Raw genomic sequence first — 25326 nt, 5'->3', positions numbered from 1 at the left:
ACAAGAGAGTTGTCAGCTTGGCGAGGTGCAGTGGCCAGGCTAACGGACTGTCAAGCCAGCAACGGCCCGTCAACAAAACCATCGCAAATCAAATAGTAATATCATTTTCTATCCTTAAAATGACAGTTTGAGTGACGTTCCATCACCTAGACCATCAACCAAGTTCAACACAGCGCTGTAATGACGTTTTAATGAGATTTTTTTGTCTTTTTCCACCCTTTTTAACCCCATAAATCCATCGAATTAAAGAACATAACTCCTCATTCATCCTTAACATCAAAATTAGGGTTTATTTCAAGATATTTCTCCATGAACATAGTTCAAACCCTTCTTCAAGAAGATAAAAAATTCAAGTTCTTTAAGTTCAAGAACCATCAAGAAAACATCAAGATTTGTGTTTCCCAATCCAAGAACATTCAATAAACATTAATTCTCTTTCAAGATTACAAGTTTTTGATTCCTTAGAAGGATAGGCTCTATAATTTGGGCCTAGTTAAGTCTTATGGTGTGGATGAAACTTATTTTCTATTGGACTTGGCAGCTCAACATCGATAGATAGGTCATCTTGAGTCAAGGCCAGCTAGATCTCCCTCATTTACATTGATTGAGTTCTTCGAGATCTTTTTGGAGAAGTATATGCTCCCAAGCCTAATGATCATTTGAGAGATCAGTTCTTAAGGTTCGAGTAGGGTTCCATAACTGTTATAGAGTATTAGGCTCAATTTCATGAGTTGCCTAGGTATGCTACTTCAATTTTGACTACTGAGACTGAGAGGGTTCATTGGTTTTTTTGGGAATTGAGACTTTCTCTTTGTATGTCTACACAATGTTTGGTTGTTGTGGGCAGGTCTTTTATTGAGGTTCTTGATCATACTTAAGTATGGATAAGATGTATCGTGAGGCCCAAGGTGGTAGAGATAAGAGGCACGGTATCAGGGTAGTTTCAGTAGGAATCGTACTAAATCATGATTAAGATTCAATGGTTTTCAGGGAAAGTGCCCTCGGCATTAGGTTTAGTCTACTAGGCTCTTTTAGGCCGCCATTTTTATTGGCGATTGAGATAAGTTCAATCTTACCGATTGTCCCGGCTAGAGTCGTAGTTAGCCTTCGAGGGGTTTGTCTTCTTGTTATTCTAGTCATGGTTGTTATTCTGGTTTACCTAGATCTTCTAGTTTTGGTACAACATCTGAATCATGTTATAGTTGTGGGACTATAGGCCATTTCTCGAAAGAGTTCCCCAATCGTGGAGCAATGGTTCATTCATTTCAGAGTGTTCCACCAATTCAGGTAGTTCTTCGGCTAGCTATAGGTGGTATGCATAGTCATAGAGGTGGTCCCCAATGACACGAACTGAACAGAAGACTTTTTGTAATGGGCATCTCAAGTCCAATTGGCACTGGAAACCACCCTCAATACCCAAACTAATCAAGCATCATATACCCCGTGTCGGATGAATTCCGAACATAGAACAAGACAACACATTTTAAAATGTGATGTCTTTGGCTTGAGTTTATATCCTAGACCAACCCGACCAAGTCAAACTATCCAATAAACAACCAACCGAACAAAAAATGATAACCCCTTGTATATGAATATAAATATATAATGACCATTCCCTACCCAAGTCCACGGTTGTCCATACAAAGCCTTTAAACCAAATCTAAACGTATCTAGCTAGGATATGCCCCCGATAATAGACAAAATCCAAAGTCTATAAAGGACAAAGTATGAAAGGTAATTCATGACCTGTAATAGATGCCTTCTGAGCTATAGAAGATCAACACTTTGATTCAACACGGACTATTCCTAAATTCGATCAATGAGCAGGTGGAGTTGTATGGCTGGTTGCTGTATTGAGTGGGGATACAGCCGCCCGAATATGGGTTTGTGAGTGAACACTATCATGTACTCAGGATAAGGATAAAATAATGTCAACCATTAAAATCAATTTAACCAACCAAATGCATTCACAACCATACATAAATACATATATATATATATATATATATATATATAACATGCCAAGAAAGGGAATTGGGTTTAGCATGCCTTTTAAATTATTAATCTAGGTATGTGTAGCTTAACCAACATAATCTACCCATAGGCTATATAGGTACAGTGTCACCTCCTGGACGGGCCCCAATGTTTGTAGCCACACGAACCAAATATATCATAGGAGTAGGGGATTTCCGTGTACCCTTCGCTCTCCATGATACATATATAAAAATTTTAGGGGATTCCTGCTTACCCCACAAGTATAGGGTCGCCCAATAATCATGTCAACAAACATAAGTTTCTAGTGTCCATCCTCAGGACTCACACCATAATGGCTAGCTATCACGCACCGCTATTATTTCCCAATTATATTATTTTATTTATTATTAACCAAGGCTATAACTAGTGGTATCATCATACTGACTATAGGTTGCAAGAAATGTCCTTAGCCAACCTTAGGGGATTCCCATATACCACATAGGTTACATTGTTAGATTGCTAGATGGATTCCCATATAGCCCACAAGTACATCATTATTAGGCTTACTTAGGGGATTCCCGTATACCTCACAAGTATTTCATTATAAAGCTTTTCTTGTGGGATTCCTTGTACCCAACAAGACGTTTATAATTCAAACCAATATCATTATTTCGTTCACTTGGGGAATTCCCATGTACCTACAAAGTTTTCATTCAAAACAATTTCGTAGCCACCAAGGCCTTACCATTTAACTATTCCAAAACCATTCATACCATTCAAAACCATTTGAGTCCATTTCAAAATCATTTAAACCAATGCAAATGAATTTAGGGTTCTATTACCAAACATTCTCATACGCATTTTATCGAACATGTTGAGGGCACACCTTTACCAAGACAAAAGCCAAAGCATAAACCATCAAGTTATAGGTTACCCATGACCCATATGATAAACCACAACCAACAAGCTCCCAAATGTGCAAACCACCACCAAAGACATGTGAAAACATAGTTTAAACCAAGACTATACAATACCCATCAATATGCATCAAAACCATCAACATTGATTTTCCAAAACAACCATTTATGACTCATAATAAAGTTTTTATACATTAAATCATGCCTTTAATTGGAACTAAAAATGAGGGAGGAGCACATGCCTTATACAAGAAGATCCATGGAAGAAAACTTGACTCTTGAGCCCTTTGAAGAACACTTGTAGAAACCCTAGCCTCCAATCATCAAGAGTGAGTGTGAGAGAGTATTTGCAATGTTTGATCAAGGAAATTAGTGTTATGAAAGGCCACAACATGTTATATAGTGTGGGGACTTAAGGGTTTTGGGATGGGAAATATCCGAAAACACCTCAGCTTAAAAGTTAAAAACCTGCATGCTGGAGGGTACAACCACCACCCCTTAGTCTTACCCTAGGGTATAAGTGGTACCCTAGACCTTACCAAGGACCCCAACACTGGTCATTATACAACCAAACATACCCCACTACTATCTTAGGGTACAAAAAATAATCAAAAGCACACTGTCTAGCATATGAGGAAGGGATACGAAGCTGTATTCTAGGGTATGACTAGTACCCATGAGTCGTACCTTACCCAGAGTCTCAAACTTAGGAAATTTTTCTAAGGGTCCAATTTAGGGTGTTTCGTTCTCCCCCACTTAGGATCATTCATCCTCAAATGAAGGGTAAATTCAAGCACAAGCATGAATTAACACATTAACACATATCAAACTTCCCTCAAACAAAATTATGACACATTGGATAATAGAAAATGAGAAGATCACCATACTCCCTAAGCACGATTTACACCCAAAGTCCTCCATTCTGACTATTAACTAAGTTACAAAACAAAGACACAAGGAAATCAACCCTTCCTTTAACAAAGTTGTGACGAAGAACACATACCTTATGCATGGGTTTCAAGAAAGAAGAACAAATGTGCATACTTGAACTCCACGTCCTCTTCCGTATCACCAAATATCTTCCTCAGACTTTTGGGTCCACCACAGAACCTTTACCAAAACCACACCTTTTTGCTCACAACTGGCGAACGTGCCTACCCAAGATCCTTACCAGTAAACTCCATAAAGAACAAAGAGTCTAAGATATCAATACCACCTAAAGAAAACAATAGACGAAGGACCAACCACACCTTACCTTAACACAACCACATGGAATATCAAATGAATAGACTTCAAGCTAGAGGGTAAGTACAATTAAACTTTCTATTCCCCCAAGATGCACTAATAAGAGAGGCAAAATCTAGCTATACACTACTTTAATGTTCAAGCCTACCTATATCCAAGAGAAGATAACTCAGGCCACAAGACTCTTCCTCTTACATCCATCCAAAATATTACTCCGCTTCCATCATAATAGCCAAGAATCATGCCTTACCAAGCTTATTAAGTACCCAAGAGAATGATAGGCATATCTACAAACCACAACATTCAAGCCTAACTTTTTTATACCCATGATGTGATCTATCCTTCAAAATGTTTAGAAACCATTATCATTTTCACAAAGATTCTTACCGCCTATTTCTCCCTAACCATCTCTTATGACCAGAACCTTACCTCACCCTCCAAAACCTTAGCTCTAGTAGTCACCCAGACTCTCCCCTACTTAGGGACTTCTACCTCTACTCTGCTTTAAAACATCACTACACCTCCAAAGCCAATACCACCCTAGCATAAAACGGTTCATCAATGAACTAAAGCACAAAAATTACATATGTCACTTAAAGTGAGACCTCTGAAATAAGGACCACCTAGGTCAAAAAAGAAGAACCACAAAGACAAAACACACCATAGAAGGTGCACTTAGAATAGGAAACTAAAAGGACAAGACTGCACATACCACACATCATACAAATGTAATGTAAGTCCAAGATTCATATCCAAGGAACAAAATGAATGCAAAATACAAATCTTAGGCATAATTGCTACCAAAAAGCATGCAACTCTAGGGGAGAATTATTAGAATATGCACTCCGACCTTCCCTTAGAGTCCACTACTAAAAGAAAATTTAATATTAACCATCGACCTTCATCTTATTACACCTATAATAAAAATACTCTACTCTAAAATGTGTCACCATTGTTGATTACTCGGGATGCTTGGTTCTCATATACCTAGAACCTCATTCATCTAAATACCGCTTAGAGCCCAATATAGTTACATAAACTCCATGCTCTAGTCCATCCAATGACTAGAACCCCAATCAATTAATTCAACCTAAACCTCTACTCTATATGTCACAACTTTCCCACTATTGCATTTACAAGTCACCAATCTCGCCCCTTCCACAAACCTCATCCAACCTACAAATCTACCTCCACATTTACTATATTGGTATCACCGAGCTAACATACTCCCTTCATCAAAATCAACACCTAACTTCAAAACTAGCATTTATCAACCACCATGCACTACCTAACAAAGCATCTCATGGAGAAATATACATATATGGTCCACCCTAAAAAGAGGACACCCTAAATTTCACATTCGCCCTCCAATAACCTATGTCTTCTATGAGAACCCCCCTCATGCATAAATAAATAGACATACTCCACATAGAAATACTAGGATAGATAGAACCTTTATCTAATTTATTATTTAATTACTCCTTGAGTTTCTCTAACTCAACCAGAACCATTCTATAAAGAAAGAATAGAAATTGGACAAGTGTCTGAAACAACACCAATCCACAACTCAATATCACTATTAGAAGGACACCATGAGAGCCATCAAGAAACTCATTCACCATCAAAACTGAATGCAAAGAAGGACCTTTCGAGTTAGTATCTTTATCTTGAACCAAACACTAATAGAGTCACCCCTTTGGAGATTAACCTCTAAGATCTAAGATATTATGTAACCTTCCCTTTAAGAGCTAGGGAATCATCCTCCCACCCAATAACTGACTCACCAAGGAATCTAAACATAACCTTATGGTTACGATAATCTAATGATGCATAGTAAGAGTGAAACCAATTCATGCCCTGAATGATATCAAAATCTATTATATTTGAGTCAAACTATTTCACCATAGATTCCTTACCACTAAAAGATACTACAGACCCCCTTATAAATATTTTAGCAATTATTGAGTTACTTATCGGGGTAGAAAAAAAGAGTCCAAATAACATTAGGACCAAAACAAAAATACCCACCTATAAATTGGGTCACATCATAGAAAGGAGACCCAATGCCAAGTAAAGAAATCCACATCAAGGGAAGGAAAGTGTTTCCAACATACAAGTGTCAGAATTAGGAGATGCCTCAGACTCTTGAAGGAAAGTGAGAGTATTGAGATGAGCCTAATTAGTGTCGAAGCCAAAAGAAACATCCCTTGGTGCTGGAGTTAGAGAAGCAGTAACTGTCATCCTATTTTTACATAAGATAGTGATTATAGGATCCTCCTATTTCATATGACCTATCTAACCATAATTAAAATAATAATTCTTACCTTTCATGCAATATCCATGGTGTGACCAACCATAAAATATACAATGAGGATAAAATGATAAGGACTGGGCTCTATCAATGCTCGATTGGGCACCTTGTTCCCTAGAAGAATTACAAATCTAAAAATATTCATCTCTCAATGACTTTGGGTAGGGAGCACTAGCCATAGAACATGAGTTAGGACCCACCTAACTCTACCACTTAGAATACATACCTCTATACTATTGGCCTTTACTATTTAAAAAATTAAGACCTCTTACCCTGCTTATATCTTGACTTACCTTGTTTTCTTGTGTACCAAGAGGATTAGACTGGCATGATAGAGATGTCACTATCTGGGTCAATAGATAAATAGAACACCGTAACTCGGCATTGGTTAACTCTCCTTGTCAATAGATAAATAGAATGTCAAAACTCGGCATTGGTAACTCTCCTTGAAGTAATTGAACATGACTTCAACCTTTTGATGTAGGTTTAATAAATACTAGTGAACTCTATGAGAAAAATCAGAAATTGTGACCCTAGACCAGATTTTTGCCTATAAGTTTGACTAGATCCATCTATGTTGTCCTCGAGTAGGATGGGTGATTTTCCACAAACTTTAGATCGTTGAGAGGAAATGATCTAAACAGAGAACCAAAGAAGATTTAAGGGAGGATTCAAGACCTTAGACTCCATAGCCTAAAAATATAATAAGAAAGTGAAACATTCCTAGTTGTCTCATAGCTTCATGATTATAAGTATGGTGCACAACACACCCATAAGCTAGAATCTACTCAACAAGGCCTTGTGGACACCCCCTAACACCAAAACCTAGGCTAAAATACCAACTTTACATGACCCAAACCGAAGCCTTGTCATAATAAGCATCTCAAGTCCAATCAGTACTGGAGACCGCCCCGGATATCCAACCCAATTAACCAATATATATCCTATGTCAGATAAATTCCAAACATATAACAAGATAACACATTTAATAATGTGATGACTTTTGGATGAGTCTATATTCGAGAATTATCAAACCAAATCAGCCCCTCCAATAACCAACCAACCAAAACAAAATGATAACCCAATGTATATAAATAAAAATATATCACAACCATTCCATATCCAAGTCCAATCCTGTCCATATAAAGCCCCTAAACCAAACCAAAAAGTATCTAGTCGGGACATGCCCCCGACCATAGCAAAAAACCAAAGTCTATAAAATACAAAGTATAAAAAGTAATCCATGACCTAAAATAGATGCCTTTCAAACTATGGAAGCTTTACACTTTAATTCAAAAATGATTGTTCTCGAATTTGATCAATGAGTAAGGGGAGTTCTATGGCCAATTCCTGTATCACATAGGGATACAGCTGCCCGAAGATGGTTTAGCATGTAATTGCTAGTGCATACTCAGGATAAGGATAAAATAATTCAATTCTTTAAAACCAAGTAAACCAACTATATGAATTCATATCCATACATATATATAACCATTCCAAGAAAGCTAACTGGGTTTAACCTTTTTTTTTAAAATAGTTAACCAGGGTATGTGTAGCTTAACCATCATAACCCACGCACGAAAGACATGCCCTGATGCATGTAGCCCCATGAACCAGAGATACCATAGGAGTAGGTAATTCCCTGTAACCTTTGCACACCATGATACATATATACATGTGTTAGAGGATTTCTGTGGCCCCTGAAGTATAGGGTTGCCATGCCCGATCCTTATGTTGGCAAACATGAGTTTACAATTTCTATTCTCTGGACTCACACCATCACAATTAGCTATCACACCCTACCATTTTTGCTTAATTAAAACCATTGCCACACAAACAAACCATCATTCCATTTATTATTAACCAAGGCTATAAGTAGTGGATCATCATACCAATTATAGCTTGCAAAGAATGTCCTTAGCCAACTTTAGGGGATTCGCATATATCCCATAGGTTACATTATTTTGTTTACTTGGTTGATTCCAATGTACTTGTAAGTACATCAGTATTAGGCTATCTTGGGGTACTCCCATTTACCCCACTAGTATTCTAATATTAATGTTTGCTTAGGGGATTCCATTTTACCGCACAAGAAGTTCATCATTCAAACCAATTTCATTATTTTGTTCAGTTAGGGGATTCCCATGTACATGGCATGGTTTTCATTCAAAATAATTTTGTAGCCACCAAGGGATTAGCATTTAACCGTTCTAAATCAATCATACCATTCAAAACTATTTAAGTCCATTTCAAAATCATTTAAACCAATGCAAACTAATTTAGGGTTCCATTACCAAACCATACAATGCAATAGTTGCAGTAAAAGTTCAACAAAATATTAACAATATTCCCATAGGCATTTTATCAAAGGTGTTTAGGGAACACCTTTACCAACTCCAAAACCAAAGCACAAGCCATTAATTTTTGGGTTACCTATGCCCCTTTTGATAAACCACAACCAACACACACCCATATGTTCAAAGAATTACCAAAAATATGTGAAAACATAATTTAAACCAGGATTAAAAATACATATCAATATGGATTAAAACCCTCAACATTGCTTTTTCAGAACCACCATTTATGATTTGCAATCAAGGTTTAAACACATTAAATCATGATTTTTAGTTGTAACAAATAATGAGGGTGGAGTACTAGCCTTATACAATAAGATCCATGGAAGGAAACTTGACTCTTGAGCCCTTTAAAGAACACTTATAGAAACCCTTGACTCCATTCTTTAGGAGTACGTTTGAGAGAGTATTTGGAATGTTTGATCCACCAAATAAGTGTTATGAAGGGCTAAAAATTTTTATATAGTTTGTGTACTTGAGGTTCTTGGGGTGGTAAATGTCTAACAAGCCCTCAGTTTAAAATTTGAAAACAAGCACGCATAAGGGTACAACCACCATCTTAGTAATATCCTAGGCACGAGTGGGACTCTAACTCATACCCTACACCTCACCAACAACCCTAACACTGGTCATCATAAAGCCATACATGCCTCACTCATACATTAAGGTACACTTGGTATACTAAAATTTCACCTTGGATAGATTCAATAAGGCTAATCAATAAACATCATATGACTTGGCCTAATACAGCTCGTATCCTACCATATGACTAGTATGCTGTTGAGTCATATATGGAATGAAAAATAAACTAAAGCACACTTCCTAGTATATAACGGAGGGATACCAAATCGTATTCTAGGGTACAACTAGTACCCATGAGTCGTAACCTTCCAAAAGTCTCAAATATTGGAGATTTTTCTAAAGGTCTAAATTTAGGGTATTTTACCTAGGGTGCTTGCAGTGGTTCTCTATCAGGTATGATAGAAGACCGGTTAGTAGCCCAGCAATTTGGAAGGTATGGTGAGTTTTATGTTTTACGTGCTTGGCCCAAGCTGATTCTACAGATCCAATTATCAGAAGTATGATCTTTGTGTATTATTAGTTAGGTTTTTCTTTATTTGATTCAGGATCAACTTATTAAATGAGTTTATTTATTATGCCCCACTTCATGGTCTGGTTAGCCCGCTATCGCATAGTATAGGATTGTTTTACCAAGACTGTTGCCTTAGCCATGCTTGATAGAACCCCGACTATATTGTAGACTTCTATTAGCTGTGAGTTAACAAGGATTATTTCTTATATTTGGGCCATTTGACTTATTTCTAGGGGTTAGGTGTCTTATTAGCTAATATTTTTGATATTAGTGTAAAGAGTCTATTGTTTGACTCTATTTCTATAGTTTATGAGTTTTTGACCAGTCTTTTTTGAGAATCTAAGGAAAGATAACTATGCTTAGAGAACCTAAGATATTATTTGTCAAGATTATAGTAGGGTTTTATGATTTTTCTAGAGTATGAGGATCGATTTCATGAGTTGGTAGGGCTTGCTACATCTCTTTTGTTGAATAAGTATGAGTGGATTTGGTGCTTTGTTTTGGGATTGAGAATTTCTCTTTGCATAGCTACTCGATACATGGTTTCCACTAATAGATCCTTTATTATATTTTTATCATACCCATAATATGGAGGAGATTCATTAAGAGGCCCAAGGGGGTAGTAGAAAGAGGTTGTGTTATTTGGGTAGTTTCAGTTGGAGCCAAAGTAGCTCATGGTTATGAGGCGGACGTTATCATGGTAGGTACCCTCCATGCCAGTCTTATTAACATCAAGGTCTGTCTATTAGAATCATTTATCCCACACTTAATCTTACTGATGGGGATCAACCCAGTTATAATAATCATCCTTGCCATAGTAATGGTGTAAGACCCTGCAAAATTCTAAGCTTAATTTAGTCCTTTAGGCTTATCAATGGGTCCCAGACTTAGAATATTTTAGGTAAGTACTCTTAGTGTCATTTTAGACTATAAAGGTTGGAAACCTTATTTCTCTACCTTTACATCCATTAAATGTTGATGTTTAGGTTGATTCATGATCAGGAATGTCCGTAGGTGTTTTCGGAAAAGTTTTAGATTTTTTGGACTTTGTTTGAAGCCCCTTTGGAACCATAAAATAGTTGATCAATTTGATTTTGGCACACCGCATTGACTATCACGTTGATTAACATTTTCCCCAGCTACCATCATCGAATTATAGTGAATTAACATGAATATGGCATGACGCATTGGCTATCACATTGATGCCATTGATGCATCCGTAGCCCAATTTTAGTCATTTAAAGACCACATTATTGGGGGTATTTGGGTCTTTTCCCCACATCCTTCAGCCACCAAAAGACGAAATTAAGCCCTTTGGAGAGTAAATATAATTATTCATTGTCCAATTAGCTCAAGAACAAAACCCTAGGTGCTTAAATTTCAAATCAAGAACTGAAGATTAAACCAAAAACTTTCAGAAATTCTTCAACAAAGGTCGTGAAGTATTCATCAAGGGGTTCCTTCAACCCTTGGTGTCCAAGAATCTGTCATGAACTTTAAGTAATTGAATTTACAATTTCCATGGTTGGAATTAATGTGATCCATGATTGCTATTTGGATTATGTTCCTAATTCATGATTATATATATGTAACTCATGTGAAATTGATCATTATGTGTGTAGATTCATGTGAATCCCTGACAAACCCTTGACTTATGAAATTAGTGATGAATTATGAAGCTTACTTATCGTTCAATACTATGTCAATATTCGATTCTCACAAAGTGTTTGATAAATTTTTCATGTGAACTATAAAGAGAATTAAATCATGTCAAGTTAGCTTATGCGCAAGTTATATCATGCAATTGTTTGTCAAAATGCCCCAACGTATGAATGATCATCAAGTTCATAGTTTACATGTTTCATGTTATGCCATGTCTCTTAATTTATGCTATCGAGTCCTAAGAGTACTTGTACCCAACAATTTAGTCTTATTTCCTAGACCCATGGTCAGTCATTGAATAGTATTAGTCACAACATGATCAGTAGTACTCTCAGTCAGGTACCAAACTCAAGAAAACTAAGTAGAATCCATATTAGTCTAATCTAATTCAGTATCATGTTCATACCTCAGTACACTCAGTCAGCTAATGGAATTCTGTAGTATTTCATTAGTCAATAGAACTCTATGAAATCAATTTAGTTTAGCTAAATAGTAATCTTAGTAACCATTTATTCCATCCTATTACAGACTAGAAATCAGTTCAGTGTCTATTCAGTTGGGTGTAGGATTCAGCACCGTAACACAAGGATGGGGGCATTTCTGTCAACAAAGGGTTTGACTTTTAGTAGCAATTCCTTCATTACAGAACTATGTAGCCAGTGTAGGTTGAGGTATCTTTCTACCAAACATTATGAGGGTTGATACTTCTTATCCGATTTATCCTATCAGCGAGGGTTGATGAAAAAGCTTTCTATCTGAGAGAGTTAACTCACAGCTTGTCCTTACCCGTGGTACAGTATTGACACCCTTCCAACTGGGGTTATAGGTTGGAACCTAAATAACCTAGAAAAGGGTAATGTCGATTACATAATTTCCTCCCACATTCTTAGTTCAAGTCTCAATCTCAGAATAGAACTTAGTTTAGTTCTACAGATTTAGGACTATCAGACATGGGCACTCAGCTCAGTACGAAACTCAGTATGGTTCCACAGTTCTCAAAACTATCGGATAAAATCATTTAGATAATCTGTAATATAGTATTCCTAAACATAAATATTGGTTTTCAGTATTCCAATTCAATATTAGCATGATCTCAGTTACAAAATATGTGTTTATGTATATTCTCTTTCCCAGTCAAAGTCATGTTATTCAGTTATTACTATTTATGCATATGAACCCATGAACTTCAGCCTACATCACTAAGCATACAAATACATTCAAAGTACTGGCAGATGATTTTCTTTGTTCTATGATATCTTATATAATAGGTTTAGATGCACGAGCCCCAAAGCACCCTTAGGAGTTCAGATTCTCAACTTTTAGAGTAGTGGTGAGTCCTTATAGTTTGATGACATGCTTATTATATAAAGTACTTTAGTTTCATTTTTGAAGACTGAGTTAGTTGTAAGCTTGTTCTATCAACTCCACAGTTCAGATAGTTTGAGACTTTTTAGACTAGAGTGTTTTTAGACAATTTAGTTTTTCAATACTTATATTTATTTTTAGTATTTTGATACCGCATTTAAATTTATTTATGGATTTGAACCTTATGGCATATGTTTTGCCTATTTTTCAATCCTTACACTATTTATTATATATTTATTCCAATAGGTACCAGTCATGGGTTAGCTTATGGTCCTTTGGGATTATAAGCATCGTGTAGCATCCACTGTACAAACTCGGGGTGTTACAAACTATGTACATCTATGGTATTTTGACTTGGTTTTTGATACCTTATAGAAGGTCTAGTTGATCAGTGAAAGGCTTAAAAAAGCTCAGAGCTAATGGAAATCGTATGCAGAAAGGATCTTAAGTTTGAGATTGGTGACCATGTGTACTTGAAGATCTCTCCTATAAAATGACAGAACAATTTTTGAAAGAAAGGGAAAATCAGTCCACAATATATCGGTCTCGTTTTAAAAGGGTAGCTTACGAGCTCGACTTACCTTCAGTTCATCCATTATTTCATGTCTTCTTGCAAATGAAATGCATAGTTAACCTATAATTCGTAGTCCTTATAGAGAAAATAAATGTTCAATTCAGTCTCACTCATGAAGAGATCCCAGTAAAAATCATTGGCTAAGGAACAAAGAAGTTCCTCTAGTTAAAGGTTTTTGGCAGAATCTGTCCATTAAGGGAGCTACTTGGAAGCAGAAGCAGAAAAGCGAACCATGTATCCTCATGTATTCTTCGCTAATACAGACTCAGCTCAAAATAATTGTTTCTTTCATTTTAATCTGTTTTATGTTCAAATTTTAGTTATAAACATGGTATCAATTCCCATTGCATGTTCAGTATATAGATTTAGTTTTTCATTAATGCCAGTCATGCATTTATGAATCATATCTAGCTCTATCCATGCATTAGATATGCATGTTCAGTATGATAATTCAGAATACCAGTATTATCATTCATATGGTCATGTTCCAAATATTCATATCAATTAAGTAAGTTAGCCTCTCAGTATTCTCCATCTTGGCAGTCTCATTTAAGGATGATTGTTCCCAAGGGGGTGATAATGTAAGACCCCAAAAAATCCTAAGTTTAATTCAGTCCTTTAGACTTGTCAAGGAGTCCCAAACTTAGAATATTTTAGCTAAAAACACATACTTAGTGTCATTTTAGCCTAAGAAAGTTGGAAAACTTATTTCATGACCTTTACGTCCATTAAATGTTGATGTTTGGGTTGATTCATGATTAGAAATATTCGTAGGTTTTTTGGGATAAGTTTTGGATTTTTTAGACTTTGTTTGAAGCCCCTTTGGAACCCTAAAATAGTGGATTAACACAATCTTGGCATGCCGCGTCGACTATCGCATTGATTAATATTTTCCCCAGCTACCAGGATGCAATTCTTGTGAATCGATGCGAATATGGCGCGATGCATTGGCTATCACATAGATGCCTTCAACGTATCACGTCGACCTGCGGTACAGTAGCCCAATATTCAGTCACTAGAAAACTGCATTCTTGGTGGTATTTTAGTCTTTTTCCAAAGTCCTTCAGCCCTAAAAACATGAAATTAAGCCTTTTGGAGTGCAATTAGCTCAAGAACAAAATCCTAGGTGCTTAAATTTCCAATTAAGAACTCAAGATTCCACTATAAACTTTAAGTAATTCTTCAACAAAGATATATGAAGTGTTCATGCATGGGTTCCTTCCACACGTGGAGTCCAAGAATCTCCTATGAACTTCAAGTAATTGATTTTATGATTTCTATTGTTGCAATTAAAGTGATCCGTGACTGCTATTTGGATTAAGTTCCTAATTCATGATTATATAAAGGTAACTTATGTGAAATTGATCATTATTTGTGTAGATTCATGTGAATCCATAACAAACCCTTGACTTGTGAAATTAGAGATTAATTATTATGCTCGGTTGTTGTTCAATACTATGCGCATATTTGATGCTCTCCAAGTGCTTGATAAATTGTCCATGTGAACTATTAAGAGAATGAAATCATGTCAATTTAGCTTATGTACATGTTATATCATGCAAGTGTTTGTCAAAATGCCCCAATGTATGAATGATGATAAAGTTCATAGTTTACATGTTTTATGTTATGCCATATCTCCTAGTCCTGGAGTACTTGTACATGACAATTTAGCTGATTTCCTATAGCCATGGTCAGTCCTTGAACAATATTAGTCATGACATGATCAGTAGTACTCTCAGTTAGTTATAAAACTAAGGAAAACTTAGTAGAATCCATATTAGTCCAGTCTAATTAAGTATCCAGTATACACCTCAGTAAACTCAGTCAGTTTACAAGATTTTGTAGTGTTCCATCAGTCAACGGAACTTAGTGAACTTAATTCAGTTTAGCTAAATAGTAATCTGAGTACCTGTTCATTGTAGCCTAGTATAGACTAGAAATCTGTTCAGTGTCTATTCAGTTGGGAGAAGGATTCAGCACCGAGTTAACCCAGGGATAGGGGTATTCTTTTGAGCAGAGGATTTGACCCTTAGTAACAATACCTGTATTATAGAACAATGTAGCTAGTAAAGTTTAAGGTATCTTTCTCTAAGATATTATAAGGGTTGATATTTCTTATCCAAGTTATCATGTCAGTGAGGGTTGATGAAAGAGCTTCCTGTTAGAGAGGGCTAACTCACAACTTATTCTTACCCGTAGCATGGTACTCACACCCTTCCAACTAGGGTGTCAGGTTGGAGCCCAAATCAACTATTGAAGAGGTATGTCAGTTAGATAATTACCTCGCACAGTCTCCGTTCCAGTCTCAGTCTCAGAAAAGAACTCGGTTCAATTATACATATTTAGGACGATAAAAAATGTTCACTTAGTACAGTAGGGAACTCAGTATGGTTCTATGATACTCAAAACTATCAGCTACAGTCATTCAGATAATATGTAATACAGTATTTTTAAACCCAGATATTGGGTACCAGTTTTCCAATTCAGTACTCAGTATTAGCATGATCTCTGTTACAATCTATGTGTTCATACATATACTTTTACTCAGTCATACTTATGTTATTCAGTTATTATTGTTCATGCATATGAACCCATGCATTTTAGTTAACTCACTAAGCATACTAGTATATTTAAAGTATTGACTCATGTTTTTCTTTGCGCAATGATGTCTTATATCATAAGTTCAAATGCACGAGCCCCAAAGCACCCTTAGAAGTTCAGATTCTTAGCTTTTAGAGTAGTGGTGAGTCCTCATAGTTCAAGTACATGCTTATTATTTATAATACTTTAATTTTATTTTAGTAGACGGAGTTAGTTGGGGGCTTATCCGATCAACTCCACAGTTCAGAGAGTTATAGACTTTTTAAGACTAGAGTATTTTTAAATAATTTAGTTTTTCAATAATTATATTTAGTTTTGGTATTTTTATACCACTTTTTGATTTATTTATAGATTTGAACCTTATGGCATATGTTTTCTCCAATTTCTGCCATTATTATAATATTTATTATATCGTTATTGTAGTAGGTACCAATCATGGGTTAGCTTGTGGTTCTTTGGGATTATGAGCACCGTGTAGTGTCCATGGTATAAAGTTGGGGCATTACAAACATGGCACCAGAGCGTAACGTTCAATAGAGTCGTAGGAAGTCTTAATTCCGCATCTAGTAGAGTCTTGTGCATGGGTGTGTTGCGTGCCACACTTATGGAAAAAACGCTATGAGATATTTTAGGAAAAGTTTCCTTTATTTCATTATTCATATCGTGTGAGTGAGCATAATCTCCAGCTATACTCTCTTTCTAATCTTAACTTCTCTTCTATTTACAGAATATGCCTCCAAAGAGGACTTAGAGAATGGGAACGGGATATCAGTCTACACCTCAGCCCATCCATCTAGATCCTTTGGGAAATTATGTCTCCCACGCGGAGTTCAGATGATCCTTCACCTCCCTAGCTCATTTTGTGAAAGCCCTGAATAAAAGTCCAGCTGTGATTTCGGCTAACCCAATGGACAATACTGCTATTTCCATGATTTGGGACTTTACCCAAATAAGCCCTTCATCATTTACTAGGTATAAGTTATATATGGACCCTAGGGGATTTCTTGATCAGGAGCAGAGGGTTACCAATATCATGGGGGTAACTGCTATTAAGAGCACTGAGTTGGTCACATATCAGTTACAAGATGTGGCTCACTAATGGTTCAAATAGTGTAAAGCAGAGATGGTCGCAAATATAGGGTACATAGAATGGGAGGAATTTGCAGTTGCTTTTCTAGATAGGTTCATCCCGCTAGAGTTTAGAGAAGTAAAGGTTTTAGAGTTTTGTAAACTTGAAGCAGGGCAATATGATAGTGCAGGAGTATTCTCTCAAGTTTACTCAGTTAGCCAGCTATGCCCTGTATATTATACCAGATAGCAGAGTAAAGATGAGTAAGTTCGTATCAGGAGTATCATCCAACATTGTCAAGGAGTGTAGGACCGTATGCTTATTAAGGAGATGGACATAGCCAGGCTAATGGTGCATGCTCAGCAGATATAGTAGGTCAATAATAAAGAGAAGGAAAGAGAGAACAAAAGGGCGAGAAATGGTACTTTTAATTTTGCTCAGTCTAAGTTAGAGGGTGGGAACCATTCTTATTTCTACCTGAAATCCTTACTTCCAGCTCCTTCCTCATCAGGTGCTCCAGTGCCAAAATTTAGATATGGCAACTGAGACAAAAAATCAGGCCCTAAATCTCAGGGCAGTGTTAGTACTGCCCGAACCAATTCCCTTTTCTAAAATTATGGCAGAATCCACTTGGATATGTATAAAGTTGCAGTGATGTGTGTTTCAGATGTGGCAAATCCTGGACACAGAGTCGGACAGTGTCCTTAGTTTGGTTCACAGAGTCAGCATAACCATCCCCAGCTCAGTTTGGTCACCCAAATCAGTAGGGTGGCCAGCGCCCAAATATACTCTATGTTCTTCAGTCTCGACAGGATCAGGAAAATTCTCCTGATGTTGTCACTGTTACGTTACAAGTTTATCATTGCATGTTTATACTTTTCTAGATCCAGGAGCTTGTTTGTCTTTTGTTACTCCATGTATACTAGTTAATTTCAGAGTCAGTCCAAAAAATTCTTGTAGAGCATTTCTAATTTTCTTCCCCAGTGGGTAAATCTACCTTATCCCGGAGGGTATACAGGAACTATCTAGTTATGATATCTCAGACAGTAACTTCAGTAGATTATAAAAATTTGAGATGACTGATTTCAACGTCATTCTCAGTATGGATTAGCTTCATTCCTGTTATTCCTCAGTTGACTACAGAAATAGAGTTGTCCTATTTTAATTTTCGAATAAACCCGTCCTAGAGTGGAAGGGTAGTACTTCAGCCCTTAGGGGTCAACTTATTTCTTACCTTTGGGCTAGAAAGAAGATATATAAGGGATGTGTCTACCATCTCATTTGAGTCTAGGGCTCTATTTTAGAAACTCCTACTCTTGGATCATTATCAATAGAATGTGAATTCCTAGATGTTTTTCCCAAAGATCTTCCTGTAGTTCCTCCCATAAGATAAATTGATTTTGGAATTAATCTTCTCCCAGATTCTTTGCCCATATGTATCCCACCATACAAAAGGGCTCCAGAAGAACTCAGAGAATTAAAGAAATAGTTAAAGGATCTCTTAGATAAGGGATTCATCAAACCCAGTGCATCCTCGTGGGGCACACCAGTATTATTCGTGCATAAGAAAAATGGTTCTCTCATAATGTGCATAGATTACAGTTAGTTAAACAAAGTTACGGTCAAGAACAAATATCCACTCCCTAGAATGGATAACTTCTTTGATCAACTTTAGGGTGTCAGTTATTTCTCTAAGATAGACCTCAGATCAGGCTATCATCATCTTAGTGTTAGAGAAAGTGACATTCCAAAGACAGCTTTCTGAACTCGGTATGGTCACTTTGAATTTTTAGTCATGTCCTTTGGTCTTACCAATGCCCCAGTAGCCTTCATGGACTTGATGAACCATGTGTTCAAGCAGTACTTGGACATGTTCATTATAATATTCATAGATGACATTCTTTTTTACTCTAGTAGTAAACAAGATCATATATACCATCTCAAAATAGTATTGGAGACTCTTAAAAACCATCAGATTATCACCACATTCAGTAATTGAAAATTTTGGCTAAAGTCAATAACATTCTTTAGCCATATAATTTCTGGTGATGGCATTAGAGTTGAACTTTAAATGATCAAAGTAGTGAGAAACTGGCTCAGGCCCATCTCTCCATCAGATATTAGGAGTTTCTTCGGTTTGACTGGCTATTATCGATGGTTTGTTGAGATATTTTCATCTATTGGATCCTATTGTCTAGACTGAGTTAGAAGAAAGTCAAGTTTTAGTGGTTAGATTCTTGTGAGAAGAGTTTTCAGGAGTTAAAGACTCAAGTCACCACAACTCCAGTTTTGACCCTACCAAAAGGTTCTGATGGTTTTGTTATGTAAAGTGACACTTCCAGAGTCGGATTAGTTTGTGTTTTGATGTAGAGAGGTAAGGTCATAGACTATGACTCTAAACAATTTAAGCCCTATAAGAAGAACTATCCTACTCATGATCATGAGTTAGCAACTAGTAAGGTGTGTACGTTTATGTGTTCACTGATCATAAGAGCCTACAGTGTGTGTTCTCTCAGAAAGACCTCAACCTCCATCAGAGAAAGTGGTTAGGAATTGTTGAAAAACTATGAAATGAGTATCCTATATCATCCGGGCATGGCCAATATAGTGGTTGATGCTCGCAGTAGAACATTTGTGGGTAGTGTTTCCCATGTTGAAAACAGTAAGAAAAAGTTAGCTCAGGAATTCAATTAGCTAGATCGACTAGGTATTTGCTTAGTCGATTATCAAAAAGTAGGCCCTGGGTGCAGAGTAGCTCAGAATCATCCCTAGTTTGTAAAGTGAAGGAAAAGCAGGATAGGAATCCCATTCTAGTCCTGTTGAAGGAATCAATCAAAAATTGTAAAGTAGAGATTTTCTCCCAAGGCAGAGATAGTGTTTGTCGTTGTCAATATCTTCTGTGTGTACCAGGTGTAGATGACTTGAGGCAGCAAATTCTTTCAGAAGAATATAGTGCATGTTAATCTATTTATACAAGGGCTACGAAGATGTAACATAATTTATGGGAGATCTATTAGTGGATTGGGATGAAAAGAGACATTATAGAGTTTGTGGCTAAGTTCTCAACAAGTCAGCAGGCTAAGATTGAGCATCATATGTCTAATGAATACATGCAGGAGTTCAGTATTCCCTTCTGGAAATTAGAAGAAGTTAACATGAACTTTGTGATGGGTTTGCCTGGTAGTCGTCGTCAGCATAATTCAGTTTGGGTCATTATAGAGATCAAATTATCTCATTTTTCTTCCAGTTCATACCTTCTATTTAGCCGAGGATTACACCAAACTCTATATGAGGGAGTAGGTTAGATTGCATAATGTTCCATTGTCCATTATTTCAAATAGAGGTAACCAGTTTACCTTTTATTTTTTGAAAGCATTCCAAAAGGGTCTTGGTACCTAAGTTCATCTTAGGATAAATTTTCATCCTTAGATAGATGGTCAAGCAGAAAGGACCATTCAGACCATAGAAGATATGATGCGAGCATGTGCAATAGACACTAAAGGTAGTTGGGATGACCACTTGCCTTTAATTGAGTTTGTATATACCAATATCTATCACTCCAGTATTCAGATTGCTCTGTTTGAGGTGCTTTATGGGAGAGGGTATATTAGTTGGGCCTGACTTGGTGTTTGATACCTTAGAGAAGGTCCAACTTATGAAAGAAAGGCTTAAGACAACTATAGATAGGAAAAATCGTATGCAGATGTGTGAAGAAGGGATCTTGAGTTTGAGATTCGTGACCATGTGAACATAAAGATCATCTCCTTTGAATGGAGTGATGCATTTTGGTAGGAAAAGGAAAATAAGTCCTCAATATGTCAGTCCTTACCGAATTCCCTTTTATTTTTGAAAGGTAGCTTACAAACTCGAGTTAACTTATGATTTATCTTCAGTTCATCTAGTGTTTCATGTCTCCTTGCAAAAGAAATGCATTGGTGATACATCATTCTAAGTCCTTATAGAGAGCATAAATATTCAGTACAGTCTCGCTCATGAAGAGATCCCACTCAAAATCTTTGACTATTAGATTCATAGAGTAAGGAACAAAGAAGTTCCTCTAGTTAAAGTTTTTTGGTGGAATCTGTCACTGGAGGGAGCTACTTGGGAAGCAAAAGCAGACAAGTGAACCATGTATCCTCATCTATTCTCTGCTAATCCAGACTAAAATCAAGGTAATATATTCCTTAATCTTAATCAGTTTCATGTTTAAATTTTAGTTATAAATATGGTATCAGTTCCCATTGCATGCTCAATATATAGTTTCAGTTTATCAGTAGTCCCAGTCATGCATTCATGAATCATGTTCAGCTATATCCATGCATCAGATATGCATGTTCAGTATGATAATTTAGAATTCGAGTATTATCTGCATATAGTCATGTTCCAGATGTTCATATCCAGTAATTAAGTTAGCCACTCAGTATTATACATCTTAGCCGTCTCTTTCAAAGATGAATGTTCCCAATGGGGAGATAATGTAAGACCCCGCAAAATGCTAAGCTTAATTCAGTAGTTTAGACTTTTCAAGGGTCCTAGACTTAGAATATTTTAGCTAAGAACTTAGTCTTAGTGTCATTTTAGACAACAAAAGTTGGCAACCTTATTTTGGGACCTTTACATCCATTAAATTTTAATGTCTAGGTTGATTCATGATCAGGAATGTCCGTCGGTGTTTTCTGACAAGTTTTAGATTTTTCAGACCTTGTTTAAAGTCCCTTGGGAACCATAAAATAGTTGCTTAACGCGATCTTGGTGTACCGCGTTGAGTATCATATTGATTAATATTTTCCCTAGCTACCAGCATCCAATTCTTATGTATTAACGTGAATATGGAATGACGCATTGGATATCCATCGTTTCAATCGACGCAGCACGTCGACCTGCGCTTCAGTAGCCTAGTTTCTAGTCATTAAAAGACTGTGTTCATGGGGGTATTTTGGTCTTTTCCCCATATTCTTCATCCCTCAAAACACAAAATTAAGCCCTTTGGAGAGCAAATATACTCATTCATTCTCCAATTAGCTCAAGAACAAAATCCTAGGTGCATAAATTTCAAATCAAGAACTAAAGATTCCACCAAAAACTTTCAGAAAGTCTTTAACAATGGTATATGAAGTGTTCATCCAAGGGGTTCCTTCCACCCTTAGATTCCAAGAATCTCTTATGAACTTTAAGTAATTGATTTTATGATTTCCATGGTTTAAATTAACGCAATCCATGATTGCTATTTGGATTAAGTTCCTAATTCATGATTATATATATGTAACTGATGTGAAATTAACCATTATGTGTGTAGACAAACCCTTGACTGTTGATATTAGATATGAATTATGATTCTCACTTATTGCTCAATACTATATGCATATTTAATGCTCACCAAGTGCTTGAAAAATTGTCCATGTGAACTATTAAGAAAATGAAATCATGTCAAGTTAGCTTATGTGCAAATTATATCAAGCAAGTGTTTGTCAAAATGCCCCAATGTATAAATGATTATCAAGTTCATAGTTTACATGTTTCATGTTATGCTATGTCACTTAATTTATGCTATCGAGTCCTAGGGGTACTTATACCTGACAATTTAGTTGATTTACTAGAGCCATGGTCAGTCATAGAACAATATTAGCTACTACATGATTAGTAGTACTCTCAGTAAGTTATAGAACTTAAGTAAACTCAGTAGAATCCATATTATTCCTATCTAATTCAGTATCCAGTTAAGACCTCAGTAAACTCAGTCAGCTAATAGAATTTAGTAGTATTCTATCTGTCAACGGAACTTACAAAATTCAGTCAGTTCAGCTAAATAGTAATCTTAGTAACCGTTCACTCTAGCCGAGTACTAACTAGAAATCAGTTCCGTGTCTATTAAGTTAGGAATAAGATTCACCACCAAGTTAACCGAGGTATGGGGGAATTACTTACATCAGAGAATTTGACCCTTAGTAGGAATCCCTATGTTACAAAACTATGATGCCAGCATAGGTTAAGGTTTCTTCCTACAAGACATTATAAGGGTTGATACTTTTTATCTGAGTTATTCTGTCAGCGAGGGTTGATGAAAGAGCTTCCTTTCAGAGAGGGTTAACTCACAGCTTGTCCTTACTCGTGGAATAATATTGACACCCTTTCAACTAGGGTAATAGGTTAAACCATAAATCAACTATAGAAGGGGGATGTTAGTTAGATAATTACCTCCCATATTCTCAGTTCTAGTCTTTGTCTCTATATAGAACTCAGTTCTGTTCTACAGATTTTGGACTATAGACATGGTCACTCAGCTCAGTGTAGAACTCAGTATGGTTCTACGATACTCATAAATATCTGATACAGTTATTTAAAAAATCTATAATACAGTATTTGTAAACCCATATATCAGTTACCAGTGCTCCAATTCAGCACTTAGTATTAGTATGATCTCAGTTATAATCTATATATTAACACATGTACTCTTGCTCAATCATAATCATGTTATTTAGTTATTATTGTTCATAAATATGAACCCATGCATTTCATCCTACCTCACTGAGCATACCAGTATATTTAACGTACTGACACTTCTTTTCTTTGGGCTATGATGTCTTATATCATAGGTTTAGAGGCATGAGCCCCAGAGAACCCTTAGCAGTTAAGATTCTATGCTTCTAGAGTACTGGTAAGTTCTCATAGTTCGAGGACATGATTATTATTTAAAGTACTTTTATTTTATTTTAGTAGACGAGGCCATCAACTTTACAGTTCAGACAGGTAGAGACTTTTTTAGACCAGAGTATTTTAGACAATTTATTTTTTCAGTACTTATATTCAGTTTTAGTATTTTGATACCATGTTCAGATTTATTTATAGACTTAAACCTTATGGCTTATGTTTCCACCTATTTTCGCAATCATTACATTATTTATTATACAGTTATTGTAGTAGGTACCAGTCATCGGTTAGCTTGTGGTCCTTCGATACTATGAGCACCGTGTAGCATCCTTGGTACAGACTCGGGGTGTTACAAACTTGGTATTAGAGCATAAGGTTTAACAGAGTCCTAGGAAGTTTAAAATTCACATCTAGTACAGTCTTGTGCATGGGTGTGTTGCGTACCACACTTATGGAAAAGAGGCTATGAGATATTTAGGAAAAGTTTCCCTCCTTTCAATATTTAGGTCATGCAAGTAAGCATGATCTCCAGCTACACTCTCTTTCTAATCCTTGCTTATCTTTTATTTACTGAACATGGCTCCAAAGAGGACTCAGGGAAGAGGAATGGAAAATTAGTTAGTACCTCAGCCCATCTATCTTGATCCTTTGGGCAAGCATGTCTTTTACGTGGAATTCAGAGTAGCCTTCACCACCCTAGATCATTTTATGGTATCCCAGAATAAACTTCTAGCTGTGGTTCTAGCCAACCTAGTGGCCAATACTGTTGCTTCCCTAATTCGAGGCTTCACCCAAATGAACCCTCCATTGTTTACCGGGACTAAGTCAGATGAGGACCATCAAGAATTTCTTTATCAGGTGCAGAAGGTTACTAATATCATGGAGGTAATTGCTATTGAGAGTGTTGAGTTGGTCATATATCAGTTATAGGATGTGGCTCACTCATGGTTGAAATAGTACAAGGCAGATAGGGCTGCAGATGCAGCATGCAAATAATGGGAGGAATTTGTAGTTGCTTTTTTTGATAGGTTCTTCCCGCTAGAGTTAAGAAGAGCCAAGGTTTTGGTTTTTATAAACCTGAAGTAGGGTAATATGATAGTATAGGAGTATTATCTCATGTTTACTTAGTTAGCCAGATACTTAGTTAGCCAGATATGCCCCGCATGTTGTAGCAGATAGCAGAGCAAAGATGAGTAAGATCATGTCAGGAGTGTCTACCAGCATGGTCAAGAATTATAGGACCGCAATGCTTATTAAAGAGATGGACATAAATAGGATAATGGTTCATACTCAGTAGATAGAAGAGGCAATAAATAAAAAGAAGGAGAGAGAGAAAATAGGTAGTTTCAATTTTGCTTAGTCTAAGTTTGAAGATAGGAACTATTCTTAGTTCTATGTGAAATCCTAAGTTCCACCTCCTTCCTTAGCCAATGCTCCAGCGCAAAAATTTAGATATGGAAACCAAGGTAAGACATCAGGCCCTAAACCCCAAGGCAATGTTAGTAGTGCTCAA

This window comes from Capsicum annuum, chromosome 4 (genome assembly GCF_002878395.1).
Source record: "Capsicum annuum cultivar UCD-10X-F1 chromosome 4, UCD10Xv1.1, whole genome shotgun sequence".
Lineage (NCBI taxonomy): Eukaryota > Viridiplantae > Streptophyta > Magnoliopsida > Solanales > Solanaceae > Capsicum > Capsicum annuum.
The sequence above is the reverse complement of the archived record's forward strand: the minus strand, read 5'-3'. Positions refer to the sequence as shown.